The sequence below is a fragment of the Podarcis raffonei genome, chromosome 2 (genome assembly GCF_027172205.1).
Source record: "Podarcis raffonei isolate rPodRaf1 chromosome 2, rPodRaf1.pri, whole genome shotgun sequence".
NCBI lineage: Eukaryota > Metazoa > Chordata > Lepidosauria > Squamata > Lacertidae > Podarcis > Podarcis raffonei.
Genome location: NC_070603.1, coordinates 86,218,078 through 86,236,617, shown reverse-complemented (window position 1 = coordinate 86,236,617; position 18,540 = coordinate 86,218,078).

Here is an 18,540-nt window from a genome sequence, read left to right as displayed (position 1 = left end):
TACGTACATCTATATGTCACCATTACCTTTATGGAGCTGCAGGTCATGTACGGGGCTCTCTCCTCTCCATTTTATCCTCACAAAAACCGTGTGAGGTAGGTTTGGTTAGCCCGGGAGATTTTGAGTGGCCCCAGGTCCCCCAGAGAGCTTGGACTATAATATAACTCTGTGAGGCTGCATTGGCCCTGCATACAGGAGCTCCTAGGTTTGATCCCTAGCATCTTCAAATAGGGCCAAGAAACACTCCTGGCTAAAATCCTGGAGACCTGCTGCTAGATGGACCAGTAGTCCAACTCAGTGTACGGGAACTTCCTGTGTTCTCCTGGCTGGGAACAATGTGGGAACACCTTACCACATTCAGCCACCAACTGTCCTTTGGGAAAGATCCTTCCCCAAAAGAATTCTGGGGGCTGTAGTTTGTTAAGGGCGCTGAGAGTTGTTAGGAGGCCCCTATTCCTCTCACAGAACTACACTTCTCAAGTTCCCTGTGAAGAGGGATTGACTGTTCAAACAACTCCGAGAACTGTAGTTCTGTGTGGAGAATAAGAGAAAGTTGTGAAAGAACAACTTTTAGCACCCTTAACAAACTACAGCTCCCAGGATTCTTTGGGAAAGACTGTTTAAAGTGGTATGACACTGTTTTAAATGTACAGAGCAGTTGGGGCCTAAGTTGATAGTGTTTATTGGTGTTTTTTTTTAAAAAAAAAAACCTACTTTAATGCTACTTGCAAGCTGCTTTGAAAAGATTTGTATCCTGAAACGTACGGTATTGATAAGAGAAATCCATAATTTAATATGAGTATCAGAAAAACAAGAATCTGCATACATTGCAATTATTTTTCTTAATATTTAGGCAGAATTTTAAAACATTCCCATTCAACAAAGGCATTTGATGGTTAAAATATGTTTTGAGCAACCTTGAAATTATGAGGATATTTGTTTGTTCCTAATAATCTTTTAATCACTTTGCATTGTGTTTATTGTTTACCACCCTGGGTTCTTTTTGGGAGGAAGGGTGGGGTAAAAATCTAATGCAATATTAAAAATCGAATAAAGTTGGAATAGGAGGCACATGGTCTTTTAAAAATCACATCTACACATCTCTGGAGGTGGATTTCATGCATTATGCCTTTTCTGCACTCATCTGTGAATGAGGTGACTTTAGATTTTTAGGAAGCAAGAAACCTGTGTGAGGCCTCCCTGGACAAGAGTAATTTCTTGGCCCTAAAGGGAACGTGCCATTTGCTCACTTCTGTAACTCTTATTCCACTATGCGTCTTAGGCTTCTGAAAATCAGTGAGATGGCACAGTGTAGAGCAGTGCTATCTGATGTGGTGGGCTGGCAACCCCACCCCCAATGTGCCAGAGACCAGTACCATACTTGGCCCCTGAAGCATCCCACCCAACCTAGGCTGTGGTGGAGTCACAAGGAGCCTGCAGCTGATGGCTTGTGGGCTGGCAACAATCATAGAATCATAGAATCCTAGAGTTGGAAGAGACCACAAGGGCCATCGAGTCCAACCCCCTGCCAAGCAGGAAACACCATCAGAGCACTCCTGACATATGGTTGTCAAGCCTCTGCTTAAAGACCTCCAAAGAAGGAGACTCCACCACACTCCTTGGCAGCAAATTCCACTGTCGAACAGCTCTTACTGTCAGGAAGTTCTTCCTAATGTTTAGGTGGAATCTTCTTTCCTGCATTTTGGATCCATTGCTCCAATCCATGGACCACCTGTCCAAATGCCCGTAGTTTAGATCATTGTGCAAGGTGCAAGGTTTGGCTCAGAACGCAGTTGCTTTTCTAACATGCATAGACCCCAGACAACTGTCCCAGTTACCTTATCTTGCTACTGATCTTGCCTATACAAAACCTATGTGTAGATTGTCACAGGTGGTATTCACAAACATACTTACTTCACTGCATATCTGTGCCAAAAAGACACATGCAATGTTCTTCGTGGAGTGTGCGTATTATTTCCTTCCTGGAAGTATTTTCCATGTTGGAAAAGCACATTGTACAACCTTAAAATGTCATGTGTGTGAAGGTGCCCTTAGCTGCAATTTATGATGTATCTGTTTGAACTTAGTTCTATGCTTGGATTGTGCATGTTGATGCTAAACTACAGTTGGCTATAGTTTTTCCAAAACGAAGGTATAATGCCACATGGGAGCATTTTCTGCTGGCATGACATCCGGAACCATACTGACAGTGCAGTCCACAATGTGCTACTGTTGCTGTCTTTGGGGTAGACAGTCAAAGGTAGGCTGGAAGTTGTGTCTGTGATTCTGGAATGTAATACTTTAAGTGGAGCCATATATGGACTATGAAGGGTAATTGGAAGCATTGCAATGATGATGGAATCTGATATCATTGGCACTCTCAGCTGATGGGAGTTAAGACAAAACTGAGAGGTTGCAATGAGAGCTGCACCTAGGTTAAGTAAAGCTACCACATCATTTCCTTTTGCTTTTCACAAACCAAGAGTGCACCTTGTTTCAGAGCATTTCATGACACACTTGTGCACACATATTGGCGGGTTTTGTTTTTTTAACAAGTATTGACTAGTTGTTAAATCTACCCAGGAGCTTAATTTTACAAGCAACCTGGATATACTTTCTGGGAAGAGGGGATAATTTGTGTGTGTGCATCTTGAAATAAAACCTGATGATGGTCTCAAACTTTTGTTCTGCATGTGCTGATCACCACTTACAGGAGTTGAGTTTGTGTGTGTGGTTGACATTCTGATCTAGGTTTTTCTCATATAAATCTGTTATCTCTCAGTTAATCCATATTTGCAGCCTCGTACCCAGTGTTGCTTGGGAATTCTGAGAAACCAGAAAACCTGTGGTTAAAACCAGTACAGTTTTGAAAGTTTCAGTCCACCATCTTGGTTCAAAATGGCATCCAATTGTATCCAAATATAGATGAAAACCTCCTCCTTGATCTCAGGAACTATAATGTGAAAGTTGGTTACAATATCCTAAGAAGTGTCCAAATAGTGAACAAGCAACTTTCCAAAAAGTATAGTAGATGCAAAATACACCATAACCCCTGTCTGTCATGGGCCGGGAGTCAGCCCTGCCTGCTGAACAGCAGCCTGAAGGGGGAGAAGGCGGACTGACTCCACCTGCAGCTGATTGGTCTTCAAGGACACAGAGGAGGAGGCACTGATGAGAACCAGCTGGCTTCAGCCTTCTTAAGCAAGGCTTCCAGCAGCAGGCATGTGCTGGTAACGCTTGTAGTTCCTGGCCCTGCCTTGCTGCTTCCTACTCATCTTCATCTTCCTCCTCAATCATCAGATTCCCTGATCCCTGGACCGCCTGACCACGTGGATTGCTGTTTGCGCAACACTAGGACTGGACCTGGCTTTGGATACTGCCTCTGCCTCCAGGCAACTACACCTCAGAGACTCTTCTAGTTGGCTGGTCTCCCACTCCACTGAGCTCTGCATGTCGTTGCTCAGCAACGAGACTATGACACTGTCCAAAGAAATTTAAATTTGTTTGAGTCCAGTTGTATTGCTGTAGTTAAAATCTCAGAGGGAGGCCCAGGTTCAAATCCATCCACATTAAATCCTCGGCCATGAAACTCACTGAGTGAGCAGTAGGAGTAACACTTTGAATCGTAGAATTGTAGAGTTGGAAGGAACTATGGTGGTCATCTAGTCCAGCCGCCTGCAATGCAAGCATCCTTTGACCAATGTAGGAGTTGAACACACATCCCTTTCTAGACTGTTACTACAACAGCACAGTAGCATAGATTTTTGGTGGAGGGGAGTTGGATAAAATGTTCATCTCTTGCACATCTCAGGCTGCACATGTGTCTGTGTGAAACTTCATTGATCTCCACCAGTTTAGCAGCATAGCTAGCTTGAGCTCTACTATTAGCTCTGCAAAATTATCTTGGTTTCTACTGCCTCTTCCACACATGCACCTCCGATAATATCTTCCACACAAAGGGTGGTTTTATATTAAAATATGGAACCAGGAACAGAAGTTCCTGCATAGGCACCCTAAAGGGCCTCTTCGCACATAATATATCTTACACGTACACTTAAAACTGTGAAGTGTGAATGTGACAAAATCATGTTTGCAAACAGGTTATATCATAAAGGCATACTCAGCAGGGAGTTGCGATTGGTTGCAGCTCCCTGTTGAGTGTACATTCATTCGGCAAATCTGGATTTGCCTCTGTGTAATGCAAATATTCACCGAGATGCCACAAAGAAGCATGTAAGAAGCCGTCTTCATCATCCCAGTTCTTAACTACGTTGTATTTCAATCAACTTTAATTACTGGGCATGCACAATTCTTTTTGACAGCTTCTGTATTCATGCCGTCCTCTCCTTGGTCACTCTCTCCGCATCCCTTGCATGCATCACCATTCATCCTGTTGACCAAGCAGGGGGCCTTCACTTCATCTTTGATTCCTCCCTCTACTATTCTGTCAATGTTCAATCTATGGCTCTTTTGCCTACTCTATAACCATTTCACTACACTAGCTCCATGCAGTCTCCTTTTCATACCTTCCCATCTTTAGTGCAAAGGTTTGCATGCGGTTTCTAAGTGCTTAGGAACCCTCTGCAAACCTTCGTGCTAACCACATGAAGGTCTAAAAAGGAATCTGCATGGAGCCAGTGTGGTATAATGGTTATAGAGTTGGCTTAGGACCTGGGAGTGCAGGGTTTGAATCTCCACTCAGCCACGAAACTCACTGGGTGAGCTTGGACAGTCACCATCTCTTAGCCCAGGCTTCCTCAACCTCGGCCCTCCTGATGTTTTGAGACTACAATTCCCATCATCCCTGACCACTGGTCCTCCTAGCTAGGGACCATGGGAGTTGTAGGCCAAAAACATCTGGAGGGCCAAGGTTGAGGAAGCCTGTCTAAGCCTAACCTACCTCACTGGGTTGAGGATGAAATGGGGAGGAGGAGAACCATGTAGACCACCTTGAGATCCTTGGAAGATAAAGATGGTATGTAAATGTAATAAATACAAATGCAAATAAAAGATAAAATACTGTACAAATATATATTTAAAAATAAAAAAGGTGTCTGCATGCCCAGAGACCTTGGGGTTGGGTTTGTGTGCACACCCCTGTCTCCATCACTAGTTTTAACCCCACACATGTTCAGGTAAACACCGGAATGGGGCTATAAAAGCTTCCAGGTAGCATCCAACTAAATTACATTCAGAGTGGACCCATTGAAATTAATGAACATGACTAATTTAGCACTGTTACTCTCAATATGTCTACTCTGAATAGTACTTAGTGATAATCCTTGGTAACTGAATATGAATGTCTCCCTAGTATGTTGAGCAAGGACAAATATTTTAAGCTAGAAATAAGATTGCAGTAGAAAAAGCAAAATGTGAAGCTCTTGTGTTCCCTCTGAGTGTGAATTGCTTGTGTGTGTGTGTGTGTGTTGGTGGTTGATGGTGGCAGAAATACTGACTGGAACTGCAATGGAGGAGGAAGGGTTAAATCCCCCAGCCCTGTATCCTATCCCATGGTCCTAAACTGGTTGCCCCCGCCTCAAAAAGCCCTATTTGTAAAGGAAAAATCAGCTACACTGCACCAAACCATATTATGAAAATATCTTTTTTTTAAAAAAATAATTTTTATTAACCGGCCAATCAAATCAAATTAAATCACATCACATGAATTCCGAATTACAAAGCCGAATTTTAAATTTTGTTGGGGGGACCCATATTTCAAGATCCGAAGGGGGATTCTGATCATCTTCTTGCTACTGCATTAATGTCCAAATCAGACCAAATCAGTCCAAACAGAGTTCATAATTCTATCCAGTCTTATCTTGCTGTTTCCACATCACATCTTGTTCATATATTTTCTCTTTTTTCTTTATGATCTCTTCTGATAGTCTCCTTAAGCCGATAAACACCAATATTAATCCTGTGTGAATTTTTCCGTTCTTCCAGTCCTCAAATCGAGATGGTTTCCATATATCATCGCCTTCATAGATAACATCGCTCTTTCCATCATTAATCTCGCAAAACTGTCGCTCTTAAGTCCCTCTGAGGAGTTTCACCCACAATATAAAAGCAGCTCTATTTCTCTGTTTCTCCTCCCAGACTCAAGACCTCCGACAGAACTTCCCAATATGGCGACAGCATTTTTAACTGCGTCATTCCAAAGCTCTTATACATTCCACGCTCTTCTTAAAACATGCTTTGGTTCGAAAGTTTATCTCCACACAGCCTTAAATCCACAGCTTAGGTCCTTAAAACGACATTTCTGACTCGTGAGGGGAGGGGATTCTTGTTTAATCACATAAGGAAAGAAAGGAAAGTTTTTTCCCTCTCCTCCATCAGTCATTTGCCATACCGTATCTTGGCATATCTTCTCATGATTTATTCTTGTCTTGTTTTATCAGAGATCTCTTCTGTTAGCAGTCTTTACTCCCCCTTCTTCCTTGAATTATGTGCATTAGCTTCATTCAAATTATTTCTTTTGAAGTTCTTGCAGCTAGAGGCGCGGATCAGGGACGGCGTCCAGGAGTGCCGGAATCCCACAGGAGGGCTTTGTGCCTAGTGCCCCCATCCCCACAAATTCGGGGGTGGTATAGGGCACAGCAGGCAAGGGCAGTCCCCCCCACCGTCCGGGGCGGGGGGGGTAGGGAGGCTAATTACTCCCATCATAGCCTCCAAATTACCTCGTGTGGGTCAGAGAGATGTTATTGTCAGCCATCTTCCGATGCGCCCCCTAGTGGCCCCACCATATTATGAAAATATCTTGTCCAATTTGGGAACAGGCTTTGCAACCGATGGTATGGAATATGAGCCTAGGTGCATTATCTTTCAAAGGTCTCAAAATTCATCTCCATCAGCAGGTTCATGGCGGCCAACCTGAGCCCTGGGCCCACATTGCATGACAGCTCTTACACAAACCGCAATTGCAATTTTCTCCTCCTCTTCAGCAAATGGAGCTTTCGCTGCCAGTGTGAATTGTTTAGTACTGTATTTTGGAATGTTGGGGCATGGGGGGAAATGGGAAGAACAGGACCAATTGCATGGCTGTGTGGAGCTTTCAGAAGCCTACTCCATGTGCAAGGCTTGGTGGGTTTTTTTAAGATATAGGCATTGATCTGCTTTAATCCAATAAATGTAGTCCAAAGGAGCTACTGTGGTTAGCCAGCAGCAGTGGCAACCAGAAACTAAGGGAAAAGCCGGAGGAACAGCTAAATCCGAGACAAAAATAGGCTTGAAGGAGAAAACAAAATTAATAAAGATTAAAGGCTATATCACACATTTCTCATTCCAGCATTCTGCAAAGAGCAATTGCTCTGCATTTTGTGAGTCTATTTCAGTTTATATGTTTTCCGCTAAAGCCTCAGCTGGCATTTGCAATTTGCACCCTGTTTCTATAGAAGCTCTGTGTTTGGCTATAGTGTTAAGAAGTCAGCCAGATTTCTTCATTGGCTAACAAAATGCTGAAGAAAATCTAAAATAATTAACTCTCTCTGTCTCTCTCTCTCTCTCTCTCTCTCTCTCTCTCTCTCACACACACACACACACACACACACACAAAGCCAAGCCCCATCATTGCATTATCAAGTGACTAAAGATCTTCCTCTTCAGTGGAAGAATATGTGACAGAACTGGCAGGATTCCCTGTTTACTCACTTTATAGTGGTCATAACAAGGAACCCATTAAAATTAATAGCTGTGCTTATTTTTAATGCTGTTTTGCTAATTCTGCCTTACTGCAGCACTCCCCTTTTGTCTAAGATAAAAACCAACTTCAGTTTTATAATGCCCATGCAGCAAACAAGAGGAACGGCTCGGTTGTGCTCCCTTAAAATAAATGGGAAGGGCAGAAGTCTCTGGGAATCTTGCAATGAGCATAGCATTCTAGCATTGCAGGGGTTATGCTCGTAATCCATATATTGCTGTTATCAAGGGAATGGCACTGGATTTATTCCCACCCCCCTCATTCTAAGTCTTGCCCATTAATGGATTTTTGTGTGTGCCTTTTGTTTTGAGATCACCTGGAGCCACCTTGCACACCAGGTCAGCAAAGAAGGTCCTAGGCCAAATTTGGCCTTCTGGGGACTGCCATGTAGTTCCCAGTTGTTATCAACCTAACCAAAGGCAAAATATGGGTTTGGATTATAGTGCCATGTCAGGCCAGTGAACTTGGCAGCAGGCAATGGTGGGATATTGGAACTTTGACTTGCCAACTTCCATCTTTTTCTCATCTTGGCCTTCTGGCAAAACTCACTGGAGATCAGGAATTTACACAAAAATATTTTCCCCCTTCCTTTTCAGTATTGTTGTGAAACTGGCTAGCTACAGACAGCCAACCACAGCTCTCTCGCACAAAATCTCAATCTCAACTCTATTTTAGCACTTGATGTTTCTGAACTTCATCACTTTCTGTCTGTTGAAGCTACTGATGCCTGTGAGCCTAGAAACCAAGCCACTTAGATCCATATTCTTCACTTTACATATCAGTACCAGTTAAGGATCTGTCCTTTTTATCTCAAAAAGGTGGTGCCGTTATGACAACTGTACTTCTCCAGGCAATGATTGACCTTTTGCTTGGCTTCCCAATTAGCTGACACATGCAAGAACAGCCCTGTTGGATCAAGCCTAGTCCACCACCCTGTTCTCAGAGTTGGACAGCAGATACCCATGGAAAGCCTGTAAACAGGATACAAGTGCAACTAGTGGTGGCTGCTGTATTAGGGCAGTAGTTTTCAACCAGTGTGCCATGGCACTCTGGGGTGCCTTGAATGATGCTCAGGGGTACCACGGGCAACACTGGCCTCTGTCCCTCTTTCCTGCAGGCGAATAGTGCCTCTGGGAGCAGGGGAGTTCTGAGGTGGGGGCGGGGCGGTCCGCCCCAGGTGCCATTCCAAAGGGGTGTGTGACAAAATGCTCCCCCCCAATTGGCTGCACCCCCTGGGATGTGCACTACACCCCCGCGGGCGGCACGTCACACCCCCTGGGTGAGGGCAACTTCGGGTACCGGGTACCTCCTCTGTCTGGGAGGCATCTCTCTTTGGAGGGGCAGCTCAGGGACCAGGGACGGCAGCAGTAGCTGCCTGGGACTCCCAAGGAAAGGGGAGAGGAGGCTGAGGGAAGGGTGTTTGAAAAAGGGTGATAGGCTGCCAGCTCTGCAGGCAAGGGGTGACATATTCAGAAGGATGCTGCCTCTGATCTTGGAGACAGTAAACAGCCAGCATGACTAGTAGCCAGTGGTAACCTTATCCTCTATGAATTCATCCAATCTCCCTTTAAAGCCATCCAAGTTGGTGGCCATTGTGAAATCTTGTGGTAGCAAATTCTACTATGTACTATGTGGAAAAGTATTTTATTTCCCTCCTCCAGGTTACTCAGCTCTCTCTCTCTCTCTCTCTCTCTCTCTCTCTCTCTCTCTCTCTCTGTGTGTGTGTGTGTTTGCCAGTAGATGCCAATACGGAGCAAAGAAACAGATAATGTGATCACGTGGAACAAGAGTAGACATTAAAGCATACATGTGAGCATTCACCATGTGGAAGTGGCTGGGGTGCAGGTAAACTAATGCTTGGCACAGCTTTGAGTTACTTATAAACACCTCAGCAATCAGTTGTCCTGAGGTGCAACTCTTCAGAGGATATTGTACAGCCTATTCCTATGCAAGCAACTGCAGTTTAGAGATAAGATTGCAATGTTGTAATTACTGAGAGGTGTGTGTGTGTATGTGCGTGTGCTGTGAGAGGGCATAAATAACCTTAATTTATCCTCTTTTACAAAAGACTTGTTTAGGTGTTATAGCATTCAGTCTGGTACTTTGTCATTCTAGCATGACAGAAAAATCATGAGAAATCCGACCAAGCAGTGTAACTTGTGAACAAGCCCATTGCGGGTTTCATTTATTTTCCTCTGCAGAATTTAATTGCTTTGTAAACAAATGTTTCATTGTTATGGTGTTTCAAAGGCGATAATTTAGCAAAGGAAGGTTTGTGCAGACATTAGAGGGAGTCAATTGCTATGCTAATAAGGAACTCTACCCACAGGAGTGGTGAGAGTTGCCTGCAATTAAGTGAATTAGAGCACTGAAATTCCATTCAATCTGCTGGCTTCTTAAACTGCACTAAGCAGGGGCAATGTAATTGAATGAAAATTACTACAGAAAACTTTTTTATATTTTGGGGGTATGTGCTTAGACTGGGAGCATCATAGGCTAAACTGGAACTAGCTCAGTTTTATGTGTCAATTCAGGGTGCTGCTGAAATTTGAGAGCCCAAAAGCCACCACTGGCTATTGCCAGGCTGCTGTCTACAGCAAAACAGCTTGGGCCTATTCCCCCACCCCACCCCACCCCATATTGATGTTCAATATGCCTATTTCTAGTCCAGGTTAAAGTGTTGGTGCTTCTTCCCTTTAAAAACACCAAATGGCTTCCCTCCCAAGTAGTTTGACATATGAGGCTCTGCTCCAAATTCGCTTGCAAACAGGTAGTTCTCAGGAGCAGGTGTTTTTCCCGATGCAGTGCAATCTCTGTTGGGTACCCTCCCAAAGAAGGCCCACCTGTGCTGTTTTAGACTCCATTTTATCTATTTATACTATATTTATATAATTTATACCCAACCTTTCCTCCCAAAGGAGCTCAGGGCAGCACTTCCAGACGGTTGCTTTTTTGCAGGTGGTGTTCAGTTGCATGCCAACAAATTCAGGTCGTGTAAATACAGTGGATTTCTTGATGTTGCATAGTAAACACACACAACACACACAGCTGCGAATTGGATCTTTTATTATTACAAAAGTGACAGGGAAATGCATTAAAAAGGGTGAGATAACAACGACTTGACCTGATGTCACATAACATTCCAATCAAAAGGAAAGGTCAATAAACAGCCGAGGTTGTACAACCTCCCTGCAAATGTTGTGCAAACAAATCAGGATGAATGCCCAATAAACTGGTTGCCTGGAAGGGACAGAGAAGCCATTAGCACTGGCCGAAGGGTGGCTTGGATTGTTTTATTTCTTCTGCTTTTTGTGTTGGAGTTGTTTTCTCCCCCTTTGAACTGCTGTTGCTTTAGTCATTTCTTTTCGTTATATGATTTCTTTCCACCACCGCCCCTTCCATATTATGCTGCTGCTTTCTTTACTGTTCTTTATTATTTGTAATTACACTTTTATTGTTGTGATTTTTCTTGTGGTTGTACGTCACTTCGGTTTCATTTGAAGAGGAGAGGGGCAGGTTTTCTTTTTAAAACACCAAACAATAGTGCGGATATGTTTTACAGTAGTTGAGACACAAATGGGCATGCAAGCAATGAGAGGAAGAAGTGGTGGTCAAATAACTGTGTATTTTTCTTTTTAAAGAAAAAGTTGTTGTTGTCGTCGTTATTTAGTCGTGTCCGACTCTTCGTGACTCCATGGACCAGAGCACGCCAGGCACTCCTGCCTTCCACTGCCTCCTGCAGTTTGGTCAAACTCATGCTGGTAGCTTCGAGAACACTATCCAACCATCTCATCCTCTGTTGTCCCCTTCTCCTTGTGCCCTCCATCTTTCCCAGCATCAGGGTCTTTTCCAGGGAGTCTTCTCTTCTCATGAGGTGGCCAAAGTATTGGAGCCTCAGCTTCAGGATCTGTCCTTCCAGTGAGCACTCAGGGCTGATTTCCCTAAGAATGGAGAGGTTTGATCTTCTTGCAGTCCATGGGACTCTCCAGTGTCTCCTCTAGCCCCATAATTCAAAAGCATCAATTCTTGCCTCCCCTAATCCCACCAACTGACTTCTGCCTTTCAGTTTAAGAGTTAGTTTGTTTTTCAATCCAGCAAGTTTCAGATTACTGCTGTACTGGCTAATAATGAAGAAGATGCTTCTGCCACAGGGCAATGGTCCTAAGCACAGGGAAGGCCAGTTGATAACAAAAGGAATGACCTTCCAGTTTAGAGCGAGGGTGTAAGTCTAAGGTGCAAGACAGCAATAGGTAGGCTGACATACTTCCCTTACATATTAAAAGCTGCAACGTTTATAGACGGATGCGTGTTATTTAACAGGTACATTTCTGCTAGTGTGGGGGGTAGAGAGACTGAATGGGAATGCGTGGAGACTGTACTTTGTGTCAGTCACTGTGACAAGTCATCACACCAGCCTATGAATCTGCTCATGAGAGGGGGCTGAGCTCCTGCTGCTACCGCTACTCGGCTGAAGCTCAGCCCATTTTAAACACTCATTGTGTTGCAGGCAAGTACTTTTTAACCACTTCAGATATAAAAACAACACCATGGATACCTCAAAAACAGAAAGCCGGGAGAAAAAAGAACTCTGGCTAGGAAAAGAGAACACAGCATGAGACTAGGGGATCCAGCCAACTGTAAAATGGGAAATGTCTCTTCTTTCCACTCTCCAACTCCAGCTACACACACACACACACAAAAATAAACCCTCTGAAAATTACAGACACACTCAAAAATTGCCGCCTTCTTCTCCAACACAGCAGAGCTGCTAAACAGCCAAAATGCAAAGTTTTTTGTTGTTTTTTAAAAAAAGCATCTTACACAATTGCACATGAAATATTAAAAAGGTAAAGGTACCCCTGCCCGTACGGGCCAGTCTTGACAGACTCTAGGGTTGTGCGCCCATCTCACTTAAGAGGCCGGGGGCCAGCGCTGTCCGAAGACACTTCCGGGTCACGTGGCCAGCGTGACGAAGCTGCATCTGGCGAGCCAGCGCAGCACATGGAAACGCCATTTACCTTCCTGCCAGTAAGCGGTCCCTATTTATCTACTTGCACCTGGGGGTGCTTTCGAACTGCTAGGTTGGCAGGTGCTGGGACCGAGCAACGGGAGCGCACCCCGCCGCGGGGATTTGAACTGCCGACCTTTCGATCTGCAAGCCCTAGGCGCTGAGGCTTTTACCCACAGCGCCACCCGCGTCCCTAACATGAAATATTAACAAGAGGCAATTAGTTGTCTATGATTGCATAAGGATCTAGTTGAGATTTCTGCATTGCAGGGGGTTGGACTGGATGACCCTTGGGAATCCCTACCAACTCTACAATTATGTAATTCTTTAGGTCATAGCTTAGTGGCTGAACACATGTTTTATGTGCAAAAGGTTCCCCGTTCAACCCCCGCATTTCTAGGGAGAGCTGGGAGAGACTCCTGCCTAAAATCCTGGAGAGCCTCTGCCAGCCAGGGCAGCATAGCTGTCAACGTTTCCCTTTTTTAAAGGGAAATTCCCTTATTCCAAATAGGATTCCTCGCGAGAAAAGGGAAAAGTTGACAGCTATGCAGGGCAGATGACACAGGGCTACAAGGACCAATGGTCTGATAAGGCAGCTTCATGCATTCCTGTGCTTACAGTGCTATGTGCTTCGTCCTTGGTGGTCTTTAATACTGTGCTATTCACGTGTGCCTTTGGGTTGGCATGACGTCTGGCACGGACTTGCAATATTAATTGCTGCTCTTAAATGGTTTGCTGCTATTTTGGGTGAATAGCTGCTGCTTTAGGCTGTGGGTTTTAAAATTTTGTATTTGCATTAAGTGTTGGCTGCTTTGTGGATTTTTAAAATGAAAAGCTGGGATTAACATGTGTTAAATAAGTTTTTTTAAAAGAAAATTGAAAGAAAAGAACAGATAATTTACTAGGGTGTGCACTCAACAACTCTGATCAGGGGCAGATGTGTGGTAAAAATAATAATTCCTCAGTACTTGACAGGACAATATAAATTAACAGCTTACCAAGTGGATAGACACACACTGTGAGTGGTTACTGCCTGGTGTATTGTCATCCGTATGGATACAGTTTCTGCATCTTACTCAAACTGTTTTTTAAAATTTCAATCAGTTGTTTGTTTATCACGCTGGGGAACTTCTAAACTGCTGTGTTTAAATTAAATTCTGTGGGCCATAGTTTTCGATGAACTAAAGCAGGCTTTGCCAACCTGATGCCCTCCAGATGTTTTGGACTGCAATTCCCAGCATGCACTGGCTGGCGCTGCTGGGAGTTGTAGTCCAAAATATATGAAGGCATCAGGTTGGCAAAGGCTGAACTAAGCTGCCTGCTTTATGTGATCTGGCCAGAGGCACATGACGAGCTCACATGTCTGCACCACTGCGGACTACAGGGAGTAGAATAATGCAGAGTGGTTGAGTCTTCCCTGTATGTAAACAAAAGCCTCCCCCAACCAATAGGAAGCTAGTATGTCAGGAACTGGCTGTTTGCTGACAGGCTGGACTCACTAGCCACTCCTGAAAACACGAGCAGAACAATTTGCCAACCAGGATTGTGCCAGTTCTATAAGGCAGCTTCCTATGTTCCTAGCAAAAACATTAAAATAAATGGAGGTGACAGGATTGAACCTGGGGTCTTCTGCTCGCCTAACCGTTCTGCTACTGACCTCTGGCCTCTTTTCTTGCAGATGAAAGTAAAGTGGGGTGGGGGGAGAGAGAGGGCTGCTGCAAGAGGAAGCATCCAACGGCAGAGGAGCCAGCTGCGTCCAAACATTGGCCTTGGGAAAATGCAGCTAATCAGTTCTGATTAATCAGATCTCAGTTTTTAATTTACAACAAGATCCCTGATCAGTTAATCACGCGGATTAGTCTATCCATGGTTTGAGATCCACTTAAATGTATAGATAAAATGCCCTCACACATATATGGGTATTTACCTGTGCGATACGTAGAAGTTGGTTATTCAAGCATACATACTATTCTGCTGCAGTTGAGCATCTCCGTGGAAATTGAACAAGCCATCTCAAGAGAGATAGCTAAAACGTTGGCTGTTAGGTGAAATTGAGAAGAGGAAGCCGCAGCTGGATTTACAGTCCTGCAGTGTGCCATTTTGTGCAGATGGAAGCCAAACCAACTGCCATCCCTTTGGTTCCAGTGTGAAAGAAGGTCTCTCACTTCTCACTCTGTATTTCTTCAGGCTGACGTGCAGGTCTGTCCTCGAGGTTATTTTCATGTGTGCTTCAATCAATTAGTATCAGTTGTAGCTGCAATTGCACACGGGACATCTACCCATCACTGCATTGTGATCCGAATTATCTGAGGTGCTCAAGAGTTGAAATTGAAATTTATTGTTAGAACCCAATTTGGGCTCCACCCTCAAGACTGGAGCAGCCTGGAGACAAGACAAGGAGCTGGGGTCCAGGCATTCACCAAAGACTAAATGCCAAGGAGGAAAATTAAATGGTGCCCTCCCATTAATTTGTGTTAATTCAACTATCTGGGCGCTAAAGGCTTTGTCCTCGGTATCCACCAACATAGCTTGTCTAGGGGGTGAGACATAAATCAGGCCTATGATGAACACAGTATATTTCAGAATTTTTTTCCTAACCCTGCAAACAAACAAAAAATCTTTTGGCTGAATATGTTGAAGCTGGGATCATATGCATGTGTGCAAACAATGCACTCTGCAGCTGAGTTGTGCAGCAGGATAGAGGGACTTGTGACTTCTCTCTCTCTCTGTTTTGAGAATGCCCCTCGCCATTTCTGGGTTAGTACACTGAGGATGGATTGAACTAACAAAACCTTCCGAGGCCTTTAGTTTATGTGCCGATTCCGCATGATGTATCCCTTTCATATCCAAGACTTGTACTATGTTGTTGTAATTTTGCGTGCAGAGGCAACCTAACTGAGCATGTTTCTGTTCAGGCTGACTGTATTTCAATTATACTCCCCTTCCAAGTTTTCCAATTAGCCAGGCCCTTGGTGACAGAGAGCATGTGCAACCCTTTAGTGAAGGGGGCTGTGTCACTGAGTTCCTTGGAGGCTGATGCTCTGATCGTGACTGGGGCAGTGGAGCGCTTTGGGCACACCTTGCCCTTTTTTAGTCTGAACTGGGCTACATTTGAGGTTTTTATACCTAGATTAGACTCCTCTCCCATGCCCCCTCCTCCCCACTCTATTGAATTGGGTTCATTTTCTGAACGATCACATCTGTTTATGTTCCACAGACACCTGCATATCTTGAGATGACAGCAGCTCCTTGAATGCTGTAATCAGTTATTTCTCAACAGAGGAATTGCCAATTTGGTAAATAAAGCTCATTATATAAAGAACATGGAAAATGTATTACACTTGCCTGAGGGGGAAATTGTCAAAGGCAGCCAGATAAAGCAGCCCTGGCATCCTAATCCTTGCAATTTACAGCTGCTAAAATGCAAACTGTAGGTCAAAGCCGGCTTGGGCAGGGAGGGACAAAGGTAGGGGATGCAACTCCTTTTTAAAGCGAGGGAGCTGCAAAGGGACGTTGCCTCCCAACAGTGTTGTTGGAAAAGCGGAATATTGAATCAAGCATTCCTCTACGCCACAGGTGGGCAACCTGCAGACCTTGACCCAGTTTCATGATGCACTCGGCTTAATTGAACGTGGGCCGCAAGGAGGGCTAAACGAGGGGAAAGGAAGTACCAGAGAGATAGAAATAAAGGGGATTGCTTCACCCACCTTTGTCTCTGCCCCAATCTTCTTTGGGCTCACGTTTTACTCTCGTCCTTCTCACCATCAGCAGGTACCCTGCCCCTGCTCCACAGATTGTGCTGTGTCCCCTCCTCTCCACCTCTCTGCCCTCTCTAGGCCTGTAGCTGCCTTCAGGGTGGGATATAATTTCCTAAGATGCTGCAATCTTTTCCCTCAACTTTCCCAACCAAATGTCTTCCTCTGTCTCTATCACAAACGGGGGAATTTGTGAACATACTTTAGGAAACCAGGAGGGACAAACACTTCCCAGCTCCAAAGCTGTAAGTTGAGCCAGAGTGGTCCTGCTTAAAACTCCAACTTATTCTGAAGCCAGGATGGGCTCTAAAAGCAGCCAGATTGTCCCAATGTCACTGCTTTGGAGCTTCAGAGTGCCTTTCTGCATATTGCCTGCTTGGCTCTCCCACGATTTTCTGCAGAAGGTAAAAAATATCAATTTCAGTGTACTTTGGGTATTGAGCTCTGATATTCTTGGGTAGCTACTGCTTCTGATTAATGATGAGATTATTTAAAATACTCATACCCTGCTTGATAGTTTCAAGATGAACAGTTTTTTTAAAAAATGATGTTCTTACTTTCAAAGAAAAAAGCAAATAAAAGAATATATGTGCTGAAAAGCAGTCTGAAAATATCCTAAACCAGGAGTGGCCACCCCAAATTGTGACCATTTTAGTCTTAAAAAATTAATGTACTTATTGACATTTCCAGTGGGTCCCCTGCTGTCCTACCTGTAAGTTTTTGTGACCTCTCCCCTCCCTGAAATGTGTTCCTTAAGAATATATTTTAATTGGCCACACCATTTTTACACTTTGACCACCTCTGACATGGGCTCCAAGTGGGTTGACTACAGATCACTACAGCTCCAGGGGCCAAAAGAGATAAGTTCCTAAATCTCCTGTCCTAAACAAACACACACACACACCTAGTTAGGGTACGCAGCTTTCCCCCAGGATCATTAAAAATGATGCAGTCCAGGTGGCTTGTCTTAGCACAGAGGACCAGATAGGATTGGACGGCATCTTTCTGTTCCCAGGGCAAGAGTGAGCACTCGTCAGCTATAAATATATGGGGTGGCTAGTATTCATAAGCAAGTCACGCCAAGAATGGAGGCAAGTTTATTTGCACCCGCTGTGCCAGAATACCTGTTGCATTATTTTTGGTGCTTTAACAATGCAACCATATTCCTGTTTACTCTGGAGCATTTCCTACTTTGTTCCATTGGGATTGCTCTCTAGTCAGGGTATTCGGGGTGCAGCCCTAGGATTCTACTACACTTGTACGCCTTCTTCTGGTAACTCCTGCAGCCAAGCTGGTGCCAAACGTATTGCTCTGCTTTCCTTTGGGCCACATCAGCAAGGCTGGGCAGCCCAGGACCAGGGGCGGAGGAAGGGGGGTGCGGTGGGTGCAGTCCGCCCCGGGAGCCACCACTGAGGGGTGTGTGTTACAAAATGCTGGGTGGCACTCAACGCAGGGCCTGCAGCACACCCATGTAGTCTGCCCAGTCTGCCCGCTGCCCCCCCCCAGCTGTAGGGTGGCTGAGAGGGAGGAGGCAGGCAGACTCTGGAGGCCCTGCGGTGCGCCCTGCCCCATGGGCGGAGCGCCCCGCCCCTGGGTGCGCCACCCCAGGCACCTGAGTGGCTCCCTCCACCGCTGCCCAGGACCTCCATACACATTGCCCAAGCTTGCGCCCCAGAAAGATCACTTTGGTTTGACTTCTCCCCTGGAGGTACACTCCATTGTTTCTCGAGACAGGCAAAATGCCAGCTGCTACCACCAATGTATTAGCTAGCTTAAAGCCACCAGAAACAGGTACTACAGGCTAGAAAGGGTGGTTACAAAAGAGAACGCAGTGGCATTGGTAAGAGCTGTCTAGCTATGCCTGGTTGGATTAGAGATACTCACTGCCAAACTGTTGGGAATGTCTTGGTTCCTGCGAAGGAAAGTTGCTTTACTCCAGCGATTTCTGAACTTCTTACAGGCAGCATGGAGGGGAAAGGAAGCAGCACAGAGAAAGTTGCTGCAAGGGGTACAAAGATCTGCTGCATGAAGCAGGGTCAAGCCTTTCTGCTGTTTGATTTGCCACACCTAGCTCTCTCTTC